Source organism: Phyllobates terribilis, unplaced genomic scaffold (genome assembly GCF_046119375.1).
Source record: "Phyllobates terribilis strain yellow unplaced genomic scaffold, ASM4611937v1 Scaffold_5__5_contigs__length_657084704, whole genome shotgun sequence".
In the NCBI taxonomy this organism is placed as follows: domain Eukaryota; kingdom Metazoa; phylum Chordata; class Amphibia; order Anura; family Dendrobatidae; genus Phyllobates; species Phyllobates terribilis.
The window spans coordinates 7,889,850-7,903,086 of record NW_027362765.1 but is presented as its reverse complement, the minus strand read 5'-3'; the positions used below and the strand labels follow the sequence as shown (position 1 = coordinate 7,903,086).

The following is a 13,237-nucleotide window of genomic DNA, read 5'->3' as shown; positions in this document are numbered from 1 at the left end:
GCTTCACGGTGGGAACCAGGCATGTAAAGTTCATCCGTTCAACTTTTCTGCGTCGCACAAAGACACGGTGGTTGGAACCAAAGATCTCAAATTTGGACTCATCAGACCAAAGCACAGATTTCCACTGGTCTAATGTCCATTCCTTGTGTTCTTTAGCCCAAACAAGTCTCTTCTGCTTGTTGCCTGTCCTTAGCAGTGGTTTCCTAGCAGCTATTTTACCATGAAGGCCTGCTGCACAAAGTCTCCTCTTAACAGTTGTTGAAGAGATGTTTCTGCTCCTAGAACCCTGTGTGGCATTGACCTGGTCTCTAATCTGAGCTGCTGTTAACCGGCGATTTCTGAGGCTGTTGACTCGGATAAACTTATCCTCAGAAGCAGAGGTGACTCTTGGTCTTCCTTTCCTGGGGCAGTCCTCATGTGAGCCAGTTTCTTTGTAGCGCTTGATGGTTTTAGCAACTGCACTTGGGGACACTTTCAAAGTTTTCAAAATTTTTCGGACTGACTGACCTTCATTTCTTAAAGTAATGATGGCCACTCGTTTTTCTTTACTTAGCTGCTTTTTTCTTGCCATAATACAAATTCTAACAGTCTATTCAGTAGGACTATCAGCTGTGTATCCACCAGACTTCTGCACAACACAACTGATGGTCCCAACCCCATTTATAAGGCAAGAAATCCCACGTATTAAACCTGACTGGGCACACCTGTGAAGTGAAAACCATTTCCGGTGACTACCTCTTGAAGCTCATCAAGAGAATGCCAAGAGTGTGCAAAGCAGTCATCAAAGCAAAAGGTGGCTACTTTGAAGAACCTAGAATATAAGACATATTTTCAGTTGTTTCACACTTTTTTGTTAAGTATATAATTCCACATGTGTTAATTCATAGTTTTGATGCCTTCAGTGTGAATGTACAATTTTCTTAGTCATGAAAATACAGATAAATCTTTAAATGAGAAGGTGTGTCCACCTTTTGGTCTGTACTGTATATATACACTGCTCAAAAAAATAAAGGGAACACTTAAACAACAGAATATAACTCCAAGTGGGTCAAACTGTCCACTTAGGAAACGACACTGATTGACAATCAGTTTCACATGCTGTTGTGCAAATGGAATAGACAATAGATGGAAATTATTGGCAATTATCAAGACACCCTCAAAGGAGTGATTCTGCAGGTGGGGACCACAGACCACATCTCAGTACCAATGCTTTCTGGCAGATGTTTTGGTCACTTTTGAATGTTGGTTATGCTTTCACACTCGTGGTAGCATGAGACGGACTCTACAACCCACAGAAGTTGCTCAGGTAGTGCAGCTCATCCAGGATGGCACATCAGTGCGAGCAGTGGCAAGAAGGTTTGCTGTGTCTGTCAGCGTAGTGTCCAGAGGCTGGAGGTGCTACCAGGAGATAGGCCAGTACACCAGGAGACAAGGAGGGGGCCGTAGGAGGGCAACAACCCAGCAGCAGTACCGCTACCTCCGCCTTTGTGCAAGGAGGAACAGGAGGCGCACTGACAGAGCCCTGCAAAATGTCCTCCAGCAGGCCACAAATGTTCATGTGTCTGCACAAACGGTTAGAAACCGACTCCATGAGGGTGGTATGAAGGCCCGACGTCCACAGATGGGGGTTGTGATCACATCCCAACATTGTGCAGGACGCTTGGCATTTGCCACAGAACACCAGGATTGGCAAAGTCGCCACTGGCGCCCTGTGCTCTTCACAGATGAAAGCAGGTTCACACTGAGCACATGTGACAGACATGACAGAGTCTGGAGACGCCGCGGAGAGCGATCTGCTGCCTGCAACATCCTTCAGCATGACCGGTTTGGCAGTGGGTCAGTAATGGTGTGGAGTGGCATTTCTTTGGAGGGCCGCACAGCCCTCCATGTGCTCGCCAGAAGTAGCCTGACTGCCATTAGATACCGAGATAAGATCCTCAGACCCCTTGTGAGACCATATGCTGGTGCGGTTGGCCCTGGGTTCCTCCTAATGTAGGACAATGCCAGACTTCATGTGGCTGGAGTGTGTCAGCAGTTCCTGCAAGATGAAGGCATTGAAGCTATGGACTGTCCCGCCCGTTCCCCAGACCTGAATCCGATTGAGCACATCTGGGACATCATGTCTCGCTCCATCCACCAACGTCACGTTGCACCACAGACTGTCCAGAAGTTGGCGGATGCTTTAGTCCAGGTCTGGGAGGAGATCGCACAGGAGACCATCCGGAACCTCATCAGGAGCATGCCCAGGCATTGTAGGGAGGTCACACAGGGACGTGGAGGCCACACACAATACTGAGCCTCATTTTGACTTGTTTTAAGGACATTACATCAAAGTTGGATCAGCCTGTAGTGTGTTTTACCACTTTAATTTTGGGGGTGGCTCCAAATCCAGGCCTCCATTAGTTAATAAATTTGATTTCCATTGATGATTTTTATGTGATTTTGTTGTCAGCACATTCAGCTTTGTACAGAACAAAGTATTCAATGAGAATATTTCATTCATTCAGATCTAGGATGTGTTATTTGAGTGTTCCCTTTATTTTTTTGAGCAGTGTATGTATATGTGTGTGTATATATATTATTTTTTTAAATTTTTTTCAATACATATTTCATTTTGGAGCTGACATAAGTCATGGACATGGGCTCTGTATCATGATATGTCTCCAATTTAGCAAATCTAGATCATGAAAGTAACTCTGTGACCTGCCATGTTGTCACCCTGAGTAATATGCTATAGGTATCATTACTGAGTCATATAGTGATGAAGTGATTGACAGTTGCTCCAGCTTTCTATCGAGCGTCTCTCCTGCTCTCTCTCTCGAGCGTCTCTCCTGCTCTCTCTCTCGAGTATCTCTCCTGCTCTCTCTCTCGAGCGTCTCTCCTGCTCTCTCTCTCGAGCGTCTCTCCTGCTCTCTCTCTCTAGCTTCTCTCCTGCTCTTTCCCTCGAGCGTCTCTCCTGCTCTCTCTCTCTCGAGAGTCTCTCCTGCTCTCTCTCTCGAGCGTCTCTCCTGTTCTCTCTCTCTCGAGCGTCTCTCCTGCTCTCTCTCTCGAGCGTCTCTCCTGCTCTCTCTCTCGAGCGTCTCTCCTGCTCTCTCTCTCGAGCGTCTCTCCTGCTCTCTCTCGAGCGTCTCTCCTGCTCTCTCTCTCTAGCGTCTCTCCTGCTCTCTTTCGAGCATCTCTCCTGCTCTCTCTCTCGAGCGTCTCTCTCTCTCTAGCGTCTCTCTCTCTCGAGCGTCTCTCCTGCTCTCTCTCTCGAGCGTCTCTCCTGCTCTCTCTCTCGAGCGTCTCTCCTGCTCTCTCTCTCGAGCTTCTCTCCTGCTCTCTCTCTCGAGCTTCTCTCCTGCTCTCTATCTCGAGCTTCTCTCTCTCTCTAGTGTCTCTCCTGCTCTCTCTCTCGAGCGTCTCTCCTGCTCTCTCTCTCGAGCGTCTCTCCTGCTCTCTCTCTCTCGAGCGTCTCTCCTGCTCTCTCTCGAGCGTCTCTCCTGCTCTCTCTCTCTCGAGCCTCTCTCCTGCTCTCTCTCTCTCGAGCGTCTCTCCTGCTCTCTCTCTCGAGCGTCTCTCCTGCTCTCTCTCTCTCGAGCATCTCTCCTGCTCTCTCTCTCTCTAGCGTCTCTCCTGCTCTCTCTCAATCGAGCGTCTCTCCCGCTGTCTCTCTCGAGCGTCTCACCTGCTCTCTCTCTCGAGCGTCTCTCCTGCTCTCTCTCTCTCGAGCGTCTCTCCTGCTCTCTCTCTCTCGAGCGTCTCTCCTGCTCTCTCTCTCGAGCGTCTCTCCTGCTCTCTCTCTCTCGAGCGTCTCTCCTGCTCTCTCTCTCTCGAGCATGTCTCCTGCTCTCTCTCTCGAGCGTCTCTCCTGCTCTCTCTCTCTCGAGCGTCTCTCCTGCTCTCTCTCTCGAGCGTCTCTCCTGCTCTCTCTCTCAAGCATCTCTCCTGCTCTCTCTCTCTCGAGCGTCTCTCCTGCTCTCTCTCTCGAGCATCTCTCCTGCTCTCTCTCTCTCTAGCGTCTCTCCTGCTCTCTCTCGAGCGTCTCTCCCGCTCTCTCTCTCGAGCGTCTCTCCTGCTCTCTCTCTCGAGCGTCTCTCCTGCTCTCTCTCTCGAGCATCTCTCCTGCTCTCTCTCTCAAGCGTCTCTCCTGCTCTCTCTCGAGCGTCTCTCCTGCTCTCTCTCTCGAGCGTCTCTCCTGCTCTCTCTCTCGAGCGTCTCTCTTGCTCTCTCTCTCTCGAGCGTCTCTCCTGCTCTCTCTCTCTCTCGAGCGTCTCTCCTGCTCTCTCTCGAGCCTCTCTCCTGCTCTCTCTCTCGAGCCTCTCTCCTGCTCTCTCTCTCTCGAGCGTCTCTCCTGCTCTCTCTCTCTCGAGCGTCTCTCCTGCTCTCTCTCTCGAGCGTCTCTCCTGCTCTCTCTCTCTCAAGAGTCTCTCCTGCTCTCTCTCTCTCGAGCGTCTCTCCTGCTCTCTCTCTCTCGAGCGTCTCTCCTGCTCTCTCTCTCTCGAGCGTCTCTCCTGCTCTCTCTCTCGAGCGTCTCTCCTGCTCTCTCTCTCGCGTCTCTCCTGCTCTCTCTCTCTCGCGTCTCTCCTGCTCTCTCTCTCGCGTCTCTCTTGCTCTCTCTCTCTCGAGCGTCTCTCCTGCTCTCTCTCTCTCTCGAGCGTCTCTCCTGCTCTCTCTCTCGAGCGTCTCTCCTGCTCTCTCTCTCTCTCGAGCGTCTCTCCTGCTCTCTCTCTCTTGAGCGTCTTTCTAGCGTCTCTCCTGCTCTCTCCAGCCCTTGTCTGCTTGATCGCTGATACTGCCATACTTTGTGGTCTGTATACACTGTGTTCCAAATTATTATGCAAATAATATATTCTCAGATTTTCCCAAATTACCTATATGAATTGCAGTCATTGTAATTTTCCAGTCAAATAACTATTAGAGTACAATTGAAAGGTTTTTGTACAAACTGCCTATGATAACAGTATATTTAAAAAAAAATAAAAAACTCAAACTGCACTCTAATTGCATGTTCCAAATTATTATGCACAGCAGAGTTTTCAACCTTTTCATTTTAATAAAGAACAAAAAAATGGTCATTTTTGAAATTATAAGCATTAGCAGGTTATTACAAACTGAAATCAAACAGTTTTCAGCTCAAAACTTTATTCTAGGTGATGTTACATTTGAACATAGGACCCCTTGTTCGAAAGGAGCTTCTGAACTCTCTCGTCCATTGAATTTGTCAGGTTTTGGATGGTTTCTGCTTCAATTGTTTTGCATGAGGACAGAATACCCTCCCAGAGCTGTTGCTTAGATGTGAGCTGCCTCCCGCCATCATAGACACTCCTTTTGATGAAGCTCCAGAGGTTCTCAATGGGGTTGAGGTCAGGGGAGCATGGGGGCCACACCATAAGTTTGTCCCCTTTTATGCCCATAGCAGCCAGAGATGCAGATGTGTTATGTGCAGCATGAGACGGGGCATTATCATGCATGAAAATGATCTTGCTGCGGAATGCACGTTTCTTCTTCTTGAACCATGGCAGGAAGTGCTGTTTGAGAAACTCAACATACATTATGGAGTTCATCTTTACCCCTTCAGGGATCCTAAAAGGGCCGACAATCCCTCTCCCCATGATTCCAGCCCAAAACATTACTCCACCTCCTCCTTGTTAGCGCCGTAGCCGTGTTTGCATGGGGTGTCCATCAACCAGCCATCCTCCACTCCATCCATCTGGACCATCGAGATCATTTCATGCATGATAATGCCCCGTCTCATGCTGCACATAACACATCTGCATCTCTTCACAAGTCTGCAGTCAGTGTCATGTCGGATCAGAAAACCCCTTTAAGAGCTTGTCTAATCTTGTTTCATCAGGAGCACACTGCTCCTCTGTCTTGCTGGCTACCTCCTTGCTGGGGGCAGTGCTCTCCTGAAGATGGACAGTTTCAACCAGCGGCATGGTCGCGCCGCTGGTCTGAACTATGCACTTTCCTCTGCTGTCGGCAGAGACCGCTTTGACTTTGCAGCGTCGGAGGAGCACAGAGGTACTGAATCCAGGGATCCGGCCAACTTCAGAGCTGCACTTGCAAGCTGTATAGCAAACTGCTTTCCTTGCCTAGGAGACTGGCCACCACTGATAGACAGCAGCAGTGGCCGGTAACCTAGGCACCGAACATTTCTGTTTCTGTAGTCTCTCACCAGTACCTGTATATATTTCTTAGGTGGGTGTGAACGGCTTTACATATAAGATGCCTGATCTCCCTGAAACGTTTCCTGAGCTGTCAGATTTGAGGTTTGTATTTTTACAACTAAAATAAAAAAAAAAAAAAGTTTAATTTTTATTTGTCAAAAAAAAATTTCTGAATTCTATATTAGTTCTAATGATAAAATGACATCCATCCTAGTATTCCCCAGGGCCACCCCTATAGATAAGTCTGTGGGGGCTTATTCTGCACACTAGCTTCTCTGTACCCTGTTGTAACTTTTCCACGAAAGTCTTGGACGCACGTTTCTCTTTTTTTCTACTTCAGCGTGTCACAGCTCACCGATATGATGGAGCAAGAGGATGTTCTTCTGGAGCAGTTTGTAAATCTTCCACAACTAAAACAGATTATATCTGATAAAGAGGAGCTAGTGAAAAATATCGAGGAGCTGGCAAGTAAGATTTGGTGGATGGTAGTTGAATACGGTTTTCATAGTGTTAATTCATAGTTTTGATGCCTTCAGTGTGAATGTACAATTTTCAAAGTCATGAAAATACAGAAAAATCTTTAAATGAGAAGGTGTGTCCAAACTTTTGGTCTGTACTGTATATATATATATATATATATATATATATATATATGTGCGTCTCATAAAATTAGAATATCATCCAAAAGTTAATTAATTTGAGTTCTTCAATACAAAAAGTGAAACTCATATATTATATAGAGTCATTACAAACAGAGTGATCTATTTCATGTGGTTGTTTCTGCTAATGTTGATGATTGTGACTTACAGCCAATGAAAACACAACAGTCATTGTCTCAGTAAATTAGAATAATTAAGAAAAAAACACCTGCAAAGGCTTCCTACGTGTTTAAAAAGGCCCCTTAATCTGTTTCAGTAGGCTCCACAGTCATGGGGAAGACTGCTGACTTGACAGATGTCCAGAAGGCAGTCATTGACACACTCCACAAGGTCCCAAAGTTCCAATTTTAATTTGGGAATCAAGGTCCCAGAGTCTGGAGGAAGAGTGCAGAGGCACATAATCCAAGCTGCTTGAGGTCTAGTGTGAAGTTTCCACAATCAGTGATGGCTTGGAGAGCCATGTCATCTGCTGGTGTAGGTCCACTGTGTTTTATCAAGACCAAAGTCAGCGCAGCCGTCTACCAGGACATTTTACAGCACTTTATGCTTCCCTCTGCTAACAAGCTTTTTGGAGATGGAAATTTCATTCTCCAGCAGGACTTGGCACCTGTCCACACTGCCAAAAGTACCAATACCTGGTTTAAAAACAACAGTATCACTGTGCTTGATTGGTCAGCAAACTCGCCTGACCTTAACCTCATAGAGAATCTATGGGGTATTGTCAAGAGGAAGATGAGAGACACCAGACCCAACAATGCAGAGGAGCTGAAGGCTGCTATCAAAGCAACCTGGGCTTCCATAATACCTCAGCAGGACACAGGCTGATCGCCTCCATGCCACGCCACATTGATGCAGTAATTGATGCAAAAGGAGCCCGAGCAAGTATTGAGGGCATTTACTGAACATACATTTCAGTAGGACAACATTTCGGATTTTAAAATAATTTTTTAAGCTGTTATAAAATATTCTAATTTACTGAGATAATGACTTTTGTGTTTTCATTGGCTGTAAGCCATAATCATCAACATTAACAGAAATAAACACTTGAAATAGATCACTGTGTTTGTAATGACTCTATATAATATATGAGTTTCACTTTTTGTATTGAAGAACTGAAATAAATTACGGTAACTTTTTGATGATATTCTAATTTTGTGAGAAGCACCTGTATATCTACACTGACAACAAAAAGTTAGGGATATGTGGCTTTCTGGTGAAATGTATGGAAAATGTAAAAAGTTCTCTCTACAGTAATATATTGTAATACAAGTAGGGCGTTTAAGTAGAAGCATGTAACGGTGATTTCCTCATCTCAAACCATTTATTGAAACAAATGCCAACAACAGTGGTGGGTATACCCCAACAAAAAATGTCAATGTCTCAATAACTTGTCATGTGGCCTTGAGCAGCATCAATTACAGCTCGACAATGAATTCTCCTGCTGTTCACAAGTGGAGTTATTGTCTGCTGAGGCATGGCATCCCACTCTTCTTGGAGGGTGCAGGGCTGTGGAGTCTGAGTCGGTGTCTATTTTGGTGGAGTCGGTATAAAATGAACCCACTCCGACTCCTAAAATATAGAATAAATTGGGTACAGCAGTACAATACAGGATGTGCTGTAAATGTTTCCATAAGAATTTGTGAAAGTTCTGAAATGTCCTATAAATGTCTGTTCTGTTCCTGATCTAAGGATCTCGGCTTTTAGTTCAGATGAATCTGTGCTGCACTTTATGTACACGCTCAGTAGTGACCAGGGCTGTGGAGTCAGAGTCGGGAGTCGGAAGTTTGGCTTACTGACACCACAGCCCTGGAAAGGGCGGTTCTCAGGTCATTGAGGTTCTGGGGTACAGAGTTACGAGCCTCTACACAGCGACTCAGCTGATCCCATAGGTTTTCTATGGGATTCAGGTCTGGAGAAAATGCAGGCCACTCCATTTGAGGTTCCCCTGTCTCCAGCAGCCATTCCCTAATGATGCAACCTCAATGAGCTGGAGCCTTGTGATCCATGAGGATGAAATTAGGCCTGTGTTGTGAATGCAGAGGGACAATGACAGGATTAATGCTGTTATTCAAGTAGTAGGGGCTGTTTAATACCAATTCTAATTGAACCCCAAATTTTATTGGGCGATACATGGATCAAACACCTGATGTGAATTTTGCCATTAAGCTCCTTGTTAGAGAACAGCAAGTTGTGCAAAAAGTACTGAAACATTGAACAGTTGGACATGTGCATTCAAAAGTTTAGAGAAGGTCACATTAAGTTCACCTGAAAAGGTTAGAGGGCATTTTAGGTTCATCCTGAAATTTCACCCAAAAGCCAAATATTCCTAACTTTTTGTGGGTAGTGTATATACACACACATACATATACATGGTGGTAAAAGTAGTATTTGATACACTGCCGATTTTGCAAGTTTTCCCACCTACATAGAATGGAGAGGTCTGTAATTTTTATCGTATATCCACTTCAACTGTGAGATACAGAATCTAAAAATAAAAACCAGAAAACCACATTGTTTGATTTTCAAATCATTAAATTGCATTTTATTGCATGGAATTAGTATTTGATTTCCTACCAACCAGCAAGAATTCTGGCTCTTACAGACCTGTTAGTGTTTCTTTAAGAAGCCCTCCTACTCTGCACTCATTACCTTTTATTAATTGCACCATATAAACCTGTATAAAAGACACCTGTCCACATGCTCAATCAATCACACTCCAACCTCTCCACCATGGCCAAGATCAAAGAGCTGTCTAAGGACACCAGGGACAAATTGTAGACCTGCACAAGGCTGGCATGGGCTACAAGGCAGTAGACAAGGAGCTTGGTGAGAAGTCAACAACTGTTGGCACAATTATTAGAAAATGGAATAAGCACAAGATGACTGTCAATTCTCCTCGGTGTAAGGCTCCATGCTAGATCTCGCCTTGTGGGGTAAGCATGATTCTGAGAAAGGTCAGGAATCAGCCCATCACTACACAGGAAGACCTGGTCAATAACCTGAAGAGAGCTGGGACCACAGTCTCAAACAACAGCACATGTCCAGGCCCATTTCAAGTTTGCCAATGACCATCTGGCATGGGAGAAGGTCTTGTGGTCAGATGAGACCAAAATAGAACTTTTTGGTATCAACTCCACTCGCCGTGAGAAAGAAGGAGGATGAGTACAACCCCAAGAACACTGTCCCAACCGTGAAGCATGGTGGGGAAAATGTCATACTTTGGGGGTGCTTTTCTGCAAAGGGGACAGGATGACTGCACCATATTGAAGGGAGGAAGGATGGGGTCATGTATCGCGAGATTTTGTCCAACAACTTCTATCCCTCAGTAAGAGCATTGAAGATGGGACGTGCCTGGGTCTTCCACCATGACAATGACCCGAAACACATAGCCAAGGAAACTAAGGAGTGTCTCTGTTAGAAGCATTTCAAGGTCCTGGAGTAGCCTAACCAGTCTTCAGACCTGAACCCAGTAGAAAATCTTTAGAGGGAGCTGAAACTCCAATGTTGCCCAGCGACAGCCCCGAAACCTGAAAGATCTGGAGAAGATCTGTATGGAGGAGTGGGCCAAAGTCCCTGCTGCGGTGTGTGCAAACTTGGTCAAGAACTACAGGAAACTTCTGACCTCTGTAATTGCAAACAAAGGTTTCTGTACCAAATATTACGTTCTGTTTTTCTATTGTATCACATACTTATTTCAATCAATAAAATGCTAATTAATTATGTAAAAATCATACAATGTGATTTTCTGGATTCTTCTTCTGTCTCTCACAGTTGAAGTATACCTACGATAAAAAAAAAATACAGACCTCTCCATTCTTTGTAGGTGGGAAAACTTGCAAAATCGGCAGTGTATCAAATACTTATTTTCCCCACTGGATATACACAGCGAGTGAAATACTCACACTTCACCAATTTTCTAAGTAACTATGTTACTAAAGGTGCTATAGGCATGAAATTCTCCCCAGATATCAGTAACAGACCATCCAATCCACATAGGCAAAGAAATCAAACAATAGATGTCCATAAATTAAGTTATGTGTAATAATGAGAAATTACACAGGGAAAAAGTATTGACTATGCTTACTGAAATGTATTTAATACTTCGTACACAAGCCTTTGTTGGTGATGACAGCTTCAAGATTCATCCTGTATGGAGAAACTAGTCGCATGCATTGCTCAGGTGTGATTTTGTCCCATGCTTCCACACAAACACGCTACAAATCCTGAAGATCCCTTGGGCTCCTTCTATGAACTCTGAGCTTCAGTTCCTTCTATAAATATTCTGTTGGATTCAGGTCAGGTGATTGGGTGGGCCATTGTAGCAGCTTTAATTATCTCTCTCTGAAAACAATTGAGCGTTTCCTTGGCTGTGTGTTTGGGATCATTGTCTTGCTGAAATGTCCACCCTTGTTTCATCATCATCCTGGTAGATTGCAGCCGATTTTTATCAAGAATGTCTCGTACATTTATCCATTTCTCCTTCCTTCATTAATATGAAGATTGCCGTATGCTGAAAAACAGCCCAACACCATGATGTTCCCACCTCCAAATTTCACTGTTAGTATGGTGTTTTGGGGGTGATATGCAGTGTCTTTTGGCCTCCAAACATGGTGTGTATTATGACATCCAAAGAGTTCAATTTTGGTCTCATCTGACCAGACTATATTCTCCCAGTATTTCACAGGCTTGTCTAAATATTGTTGAGCAAACGTTAAACACGCGTCAACATGCTTTTTGTTCAGCAATGGAGTCTTGCGTGCTAAGCGTGCATACAGACCATGGAGGTTGAGTGCATCACTTATAGTTTTCTTTGAAACAATTGCTGATTCCTGGTCTTTCTGTAACTCTCCACAGGTGGTCCTTGGTCATGGACAACTATTTTGATAATTAATTTCACTCCTCTGTTTGAAATCTTGCGGGGAGCACTTGGTCGTGGCCGGTTTATTATGAAATTATGTTCTTTACATTTCTGGATTATGGCCACAGCAGTGCTCACTGGAGCCTTCAGTAATTTAGAAATTCTTCTGTAACCAATACCGTCAGTATATTTTGCAACAATTAGGTTGCGGAGGTCTTGAGACCGCTCACTGGTTTTACCCATCATGAGATATTTCTTGTGTGGCATCTTGCTAACGAGACACCTTTTTATAGGCCATCAGTTGAACCACCTAATATTATTTTTCACTAAGTGGCAGGATGGGTTTCTAATTACTGATAGATTTCAGCTGGTGTCATGACTTTCCATGGCTTTTTGCCTCTCTCTCTCTTCATGTGTTCAGTACCTTTTTCCTGTGTCATTTCTCATTATTACACATAATTCATGGACATCTATGATTTGATTTCTTTGCCTGTGTAGACTGGATGGGTTGTTACCGACATCTGGTGAGAATTTCATGTCAATAGCACCTTTAGTAATATATTTACTTAGACAATTGGTGACATGTTCAATACTTATTTCATCCTCTGTATGTGTATATTAATATAGAAATTTTTTAAAATATTTTTAATCCAGAAAAGAATCTTCAAATTGAGCCAATTCTGGAGTGAAAGCGACAAGCATTATTAGATAAGGTAAGCCACTGTGGATGGGGCTGACATGGCAGGCGCAGTCTTTACGGCAGGTTTGGTTCATTTGTGGATTGTGCTAAGGAATTCTGACGATCTCACCCTTGCTATATTGAAGTTGGTGAAATTCACATTGATAATCTGCTGTATTTTCACCCCACAATGACATGCCGGGATTTGGAACATCTTTGGCGTTCTCATTTTTCTATATGGGCAATCTTTACAGTTTGCGGATGAGATTTGTAAAGTCTCATCCACTTACCTTATAAACCTGCTCTGATCTGGCCGTAAAAGCTGCAGCAAATGCGGCCCGCGTGAATTCATCCTCATTTCCTTGTGTTTTTCTTCTCTTCCAGTATGAGCTTCTGACTCAAATGAAAACCAGCAAAGACAGCATGAGCTGAGCGAGGTAATGTGGCGGATACGGGGCTGGAGAAGATGGCGCCTGCGGGACAGTGATATCACCTCTTGTGAATGGTGGATTCTATTCTATATTGATTGTTACCTTTCATTATTATCCTGTCTGTGATGATCATGAGACTGATGCAAAGCCTTGTGAACAGAATAAGAAGTTTGAGTCTAGTATTAGGATTAATGGCCAGTTTGCATTTTTTTTTTATCTAGATTGTGTTATGGAAAATCGAAGAAAAACTCAGTAGTTAAAAATAACATGTAAAGAGAACCTGTCAGCTTTCTCATGCCTCCCGAAGCGCCACCATGGATTTATTGATCTTTTTGTACCCTGTGTAAAGAGCCCATTAATAGTGGCTTAATGATTTCTAACATTTTTATAACTGTGGCCGTGATAATAAGTAGGTGAATATTTGCGGGGGCATTGCAACGCGCCCCACCACTAGTCAC

At 44.3% G+C, this 13,237-nt stretch overlaps 1 long non-coding RNA gene across 1 annotated transcript; it reads left to right on the top strand.

The window, feature by feature from the left end:
* The first annotated feature begins 5,923 nt into the window (after positions 1 to 5,923).
* LOC141270862 (uncharacterized) lies at positions 5,924 to 12,353 on the top strand. Its single transcript, XR_012321744.1, has 3 exons — positions 5,924 to 6,254; positions 6,493 to 6,620; positions 12,324 to 12,353. It is a non-coding gene; the product is annotated as an uncharacterized lncRNA (long non-coding RNA).
* The last annotated feature ends 884 nt before the right edge of the window (positions 12,354 to 13,237 follow it).